The sequence below is a fragment of the Arachis stenosperma genome, chromosome 10, assembly GCF_014773155.1.
Source record: "Arachis stenosperma cultivar V10309 chromosome 10, arast.V10309.gnm1.PFL2, whole genome shotgun sequence".
Taxonomy (NCBI): domain Eukaryota; kingdom Viridiplantae; phylum Streptophyta; class Magnoliopsida; order Fabales; family Fabaceae; genus Arachis; species Arachis stenosperma.
In genome coordinates, this window is record NC_080386.1 from 80,135,869 (window position 1) to 80,142,637 (window position 6,769).

The window sequence follows — 6,769 nt, forward strand, 5'->3', positions numbered from 1 at the left end:
TTTTCAAGTCAATAATACAGAGAATTGAAGATTCAGAACATACAGCAGAGGAATCACAGAGAAAAAGTTGGGTGTTCAAAACGCCCAGTGAAGAAGGAATTCTGGCATTTAAACGCCAGCCATGGTACCTGGCTGGGCGTTTAACGCCCAAAAAGGTATAAAAGTGGGCGTTAAACGCCAGAATGGATACCATTCTGGGCGTTTAACGCCACGATGGTACCAAGGAGGAAATTTTGTTTTCAAAACATATCTTTTTCAATTTTCCAAGTTTTAAAACTGATTTTTCAAAATCTTATCTTTTTCATATCTTCTCATATCAATTATATCTTTTTCAAAATCAAATTTTTTTCATTTTTTTTATTTTTTTTCGAAAATCCTTGCTAACAATTAATGTTGTGATTCAGTAACTTCAAGTATGTTACTTTCTTGTTAAGAAAGGTCCAAAATTTGAATTTTAGAATCATATCTTTTAATTTCTTGTTAGTCAAGTCATCAATTTTAAAAATCAAATCTTTTTCAAAAAATTGCTTTTCAATCATATCTTTTCAAACATATATTTTTTAATCAAATCTTTTTCAACCATATCTTTTCAATCATATCTTTTTAAAAAACCAAATTTTCTTCAATCATATCTTTTCAATCATATCTTTTTAAGATCAAATTTTTTCAATCATATCTCTTTTAATTTGATTTTAAACTTTCTTTTTCTAACTTCTTATCTTTTTAAAATTATTTTCAAATCTTTTTTTTAACTAATCACTATTTCTTATCTTTTTCGAAAATCACTAACCAATTTTTCAAAAAATTTTTTAATTTTCGAAAACTCCCTCTCTCATCTATTTCTATTTAAAGACTAACACTTATCCTCTATTTGCAATTCGGACTCTCTCCCTCTTAATAAGTTCGAATTCTCTACCTCATCCTTCTATTCTTCATTTCCTCTGACACATCAAGGAATCTCTATACTGTGACATAGAGGATTCCATACTTTCTTTGTTTTCTTCTCTTTCATATGAGTAGGAACAAAGATAAAGGCATTCTTGTTGAAGCTGATCCTGAACCTGCAAGGACTCTGAAGAGGAAGCTAAGAGAAGCTAAAGCACAACTCTCTGGAGAGGACCTGACAGAAATTTTTGAAAAAGAAAAAGACATGGCAGCCAAAAATAACAACAATGCCAACAATTCAAGGAAGGTGCTTAGTGACTTTACTGCTCCAACTCCCGACTTCTATGGGAGAAGCATCTCTATTCCTGCCATTGGAGCAAACAACTTTGAGCTTAAGCCTCAATTAGTTTCTCTGATGCAACAGAATTGCAAGTTTCATGGACTTCCATTGGAAGGTCCTCATCAGTTCTTGGCTGAATTTTTGCAAATCTGTGACACTGTTAAGACCAATAGAGTTGATACCGAGGTCTACAGACTTATGCTTTTCCCTTTTTCTATAAGAGACAGAGCTAGTATATGGTTGAACTTATAACCTAGAGACAACCTGAACTCTTGGGAAAAGCTGGTCAATGCCTTCTTAGCTAAATTCTTTCCACCTTAAAAGATGAGTAAGCTTAGAGTGGAAGTTCAAACCTTCAAACAGAAGGAAGGTGAATCCCTCTATGAAGCTTTGGAAAGATACAAGCAATTAATCAGAAGGTGTCCTTCTGACATGCTTTCAGAATGGAGCATCATAGGTATCTTCTATGATGGTCTGTCTGAGTTATCCAAGATGTCATTGGACCATTCTGCAGGTGGATCTATTCATTTGAAGAAAATGCCTACAGAAGCTCAGGAACTCATTGAAATGGTTGCAAATAACCAGTTCATGTACAATTCTGAAAGAAATCCTGTGAACAATGGGACAACCCAGAAGAAAGGAGTTCTTGAGATTGATACTCTGAATGCCATATTGGCTCAGAACAAATTATTGAGTCAGCAAGTCAATATAATTTCTCAGAATCTAACTGGATTACAAGCTGCATCTGCCAGTACTAAAGAAGCCTTCTGGTGAACGAAATTGTGATCATCAATGGCGCCATCAACATGGTACGCTCAATTGTAATCTCAACTTTTTATCACAACTTCGCACAACTAACCAGCAAGTGCACTGGGTCGTCCAAGTAATAAACCTTACGCGAGTAAGGGTCGATCCCACAGAGATTATTGGTATGAAGCAAGCTATGGTCATCTTGTAAATCTTAGTCAGGCAGATTTAAATGGTTATGAATGATATATGAATAAAGCATAAAGATAGAGATACTTATGTAATTCATTGGTGAGAATTTCAGATAAGCGAATGGAGATGCTTTGTCCTTTCCGTCTCTCTGCTTTCCTACTGACTTCATCCAATCCTTCTTACTCCTTTCCATGGCAAGCTGTATGTTGGGCATCACCGTTGTCAGTGGCTACAGTCCCGTCCTCTCAGTGAAAATGTTCAATGCACCCTGTCACGGCACGGCTAATTATCTGTCGGTTCTCAATCAGGTTGGAATAGAATCCATTGATTCTTTTGCGTCTATCACTAACGCCCAGCCTTCAGGAGTTTGAAGCTCGTTACAGTCATTCAATCATTGAATCCTACTCAGAATACCACAGACAAGGTTTAGACCTTCCAGATTCTCTTGAATGCCGCCATCAATTCTAGCTTATGCCACGAAGATTCCGATTAAGGAATCCAAGAGATAAACATTCAAGCCTTGTTTGCTTGTAGAACGGGAGTGGTTGTCAGGCACGTGTTCATAAGTGAGAATGATGATGAGCGTCACATAATCATCACATTCATCAAGTTCTTGAGTGCGAATGAATATCTTGGAATAAGAACAAGCTGAATTGAATAGAAGAACAATAGTAATTGCATTAATACTCGAGGTACAGCAGAGCTCCACACCTTAATCTATGGTGTGTAGAAACTCCACCGTTGAAAATACATAAGAACAAGGTCTAGGCATGGCCGTGAGGCCAGCCCCCAAAACGTGATCAAAAGACTCTAGATGATCAAGGATCCAAAGATTCAAAGATCTAAAGATGAAAATACAATAGTAAAAGGTCCTATTTGTAGAGAACTAGTAGCCTAGGGTTTACAAAGATGAGTAAATGACATAAAAATCCACTTACGGGCCCACTTGGTGTGTGCTTGGGCTGAGCATTGAAGCTTCTATGTGTAGAGACTTTTCTTGGATTTAAACGCCAGCTTTTGTGCCAGTTTGGGCGTTTAACTCCCATTCTTGTGCCAGTTCCGGCGTTTAACGCCGGGCAGTTTTGAGCTGATTTGGAACGCCGGTTTAGGCCATCAAATCTCGGGCAAAGTATGGACTATTATACATTGCTGGAAAGCCCAAGATGTCTACTTTCCAACGCCGTTGAGAGCGCGCCAATTGGGCTTCTGTAGCTCCAGAAAATGCACTTCGAGTGCAGGGAGGTCAGAATCCAATAGCATCTGCAGTCCTTTTCAGTCTCTGAATCAGATTTTTGCTCAGGTCCCTCAATTTCAGCCAGAAAATACCTGAAATCACAGAAAAACACACAAACTCATAGTAAAGTCCAGAAAAGTGAATTTTAACTAAAAACTAATAAAAATATACTAAAAACTAACTAAAACATACTAAAAACATACTAAAAGCAATGCCAAAAAGCGTATAAATTATCCGCTCATCACCTTCTCTGAAGGAGAAGCTTATGACCCTGAGAATCCTGCAATGAAAGAGGTGAATTACATGGGAGAACCCTATAGAAACACCTACAATTCTTCATGGAGAAATCACCCAAATTTCTCATGGAAGGATCAATAGAAGCCTCAACAAGGCTTCAACAATAATAATGGTAGAAGAAATAGGTTTAGCAATAGCAAGCCTTTTCCATCATCTTCTCAGCAATAGACAGAGAACTCTGAGCAGAATTATTCTGGCTTAGCAACCATAGTCTCTGATCTATCTAAGACCACACTAAGTTTCATGAATGAAACAAGATCCTCTATTAGAAATTTGGAGGCACAAATGGGTCAGCTGAGTAAGAGAGTTACTGAAACTCCTCCTAGCACTCTCCCAAGCAATACAGAAGAAAATTCCAAGAGAGAATGCAAGGCCATAACCACGTCCAACATGGCCAAATCCGTGGAGGAGGGAAAGGCAGTGATTTCCAATGAGGAAGACCTTATGGGACGTCCGCTGACCACTAGAGAGTTCCTCTCTGAGGAACCAAGGAAATCTGAGGCTCATACAGAAACCATAGAGATTCCATTGAACCTAATTTTGCCATTCATGAGCTCTGATGAGTATTCTTCCTCTGAAGAGGATGAAGATATTACTGAAGAGCAAGTTGCTAAGTACCTTCGAGCAATCATGAAGATGAATGCAAAGTTATTTGGTAATGAGACTTGAGAGGATGAACCTCCATTGCTCATTAATGAACTAAACACCTTGGCTCAGCTAAAGATATCCCAAAAGAAACCAGACCCTGGAAGGTTCTTAATACCTTGCACCATTGGCACCATGACCTTTGAGAAGGCTCTGTGTGACCTTGGGTCAAGTGTAAACCTCATGCTACTCTCTGTAATGGAGAAACTAGGGATCTTTGAGGTACAAGCTGTAAGAATCTCACTGGAGATGGCAGACTGATAAACCACTATTTTATAGTTTATATTGTGTTTAATTGTGTGGTTTTGTCGTGATCCCTACCCACTTATTCATCAATTTAGCATGCATTTAGATTTCCTTCCTGAATTTATTACATGTTTGAAAATTGCTTCCTAGAGACTTTAATTATTTAATTTCAATTTTCCTTTATTCCATTCGATGTCGTAATCTGTGTGTCAAGTGTTTCAGGCTTCATAGGGCATGAATGAGACGGAGATTGGAGAGGAAGCTAGCAAAAATGGAAGGAACACAAGAATTTGAGGAGATAACCAGTGAAAAGTGACGCGGTCGCATGGCTCACGCGACCGCGCGAAGGAGCGCAAATCGCAGTGACGCGGCCGCATGGCTTGTGCGGCCGCGCGGATTGGAAAGCACAAGCAACGCGGTAGCGTGGACGACGCGAAAGCGTGAAGAGGAAAATCGCCAGCGACGCGTCCCCATGGATGACGCGATCGCGTGACATGCGCGATCTGCATAAACTGCAGAATCTGAAACCAGCAACTTTGGACCCTATTTCGGCCCAGTTTTCGGCCCGGAACAGCAGACTAGAGTCAGAGAATATGCAAAAACAACGGAGACACATTCATTGAGTAGTTTAGATCGAGTTTTTCACTCTCTTAGGTTTTTCTCTCTAGTTTTTATATTTTTAATTTTCAATTGATCTTAGCATTGGAACATTGAGAAGAGTTATTTTCCTTATCAAGACTTCATCACTCTAGTTTGTTCTCTTAACTTGGTTTTATTCTTCCATGTTCTTTGTTATGTTCAATTTTGTCATTCAGATACTTTTATGATTAATTAATGCAAGGATTATTTCTTTTTAATTTAATTTCCAATCCAATAATAATGTCTTCTTTTAATTCCCTTTCATGTGCCATGGATTCTTTATTTACAATGCGTGAGTAGTTTCATTACTTGATGGGGAGTTGATTAAAGGGAACTCTTGAGTTGGAAGGATTGAAAGAAAAATTTGTAATTGGGTTAAATGTTGGATTGCTATCCTGTCACCGACGCCAATCCCTTTAAACTAAGTGGGTTGCAACTTGTGAACAGATCTGGCATTTCCACTTATTTGACTTTCTCTTACCTAGTAAAGGATAACCAAACAGAATAACTATTAATTATAAATTAATCTTACAATCACACCATCAATGATAGAGATTCTAACCAATCAATTCCCAGTCAAGGCCTTTCATTTTTATTATTTAAAATTCCTCAATTTAAATCCCAATTTACTTAGCTCAACTCTTTTTGGAATATCTGATTAATAATACAGCACACTTTTCTGCAACTTGTTGGGAGACGACCTAGGACTTAAAACTCCCAGTAATTTTAATTTAAACTTTCAGTGACATATTTCTAAATTGATAGGCAGATTTTTGGTGAGTTAATAACTATACTTGCAACGTAACCATTTGAATAAATTTTTAATTCACCAGCTTCTGCAGTCCCCATCACAGACAATTCAAGGAAACAGGCTTATGGACTTGTAAAGGATGTCTTAGTGAAGGTTGAAGGCCTTTACATCCTTACTGACTTCATAATCCTTGACACTGGGAAGAATAAAAATGAATCCATCATCCTTGGCAGACCCTTCCTAGCCACAGCAAAAGCTGTGATTGATGTTGACAGAGGAGAATTGGTCCTTCAAGTGAATGAAGACTACCTTGTGTTTAAGGCTCAATGATCTCCTTCTGTACACATAAAGAAGAAGCATGAAAAGCTTCTCTCAATACAGAGTCAAACAGAACCCCCACATTCAAACTCTAAGTTTGGTGTTGGGAGGCCCCAACCATGCTTTGAACATCTGTGAAGCTCCATGAGAGCTCATTGCCAAGCTATTGACATTAAAGAAGCGCTTGTTAGGAGGCAACCCAATTTTTATTTATCTATGTCAAATTTCCATTGTTATTTTATGTTTTCTTTAGGTTGATGATCATGTGGAGTCATAAAAATAACTACAAAAATCAAAGCAAACTCAAAAATAGCATTAAAAACAGCACACCCTAAAGGAGGACCTAACTGGCATTTAAACGCCAGTAAGGGTAGAAGAATGGGCGTTAAACACCCAGTCTGGCACCATTCTGGGCGTTTAACGCCAGAAAAGGGCACCAAGTTGGCATTCAACGCCAGAAAGGGAAGAAAAGCTG

General features: G+C 38.2%; 1 non-coding gene across 1 annotated transcript; it reads right to left on the reverse strand.

The window, feature by feature from the left end:
• Positions 1 to 1,555: 1,555 nt before the first annotated feature.
• Positions 1,556 to 1,663, reverse strand: LOC130959005 (small nucleolar RNA R71). Its single transcript, XR_009078104.1, has one exon. It is a non-coding gene; the product is annotated as a small nucleolar RNA R71 (small nucleolar RNA).
• Between the last annotated feature and the right edge of the window lie 5,106 nt (positions 1,664 to 6,769).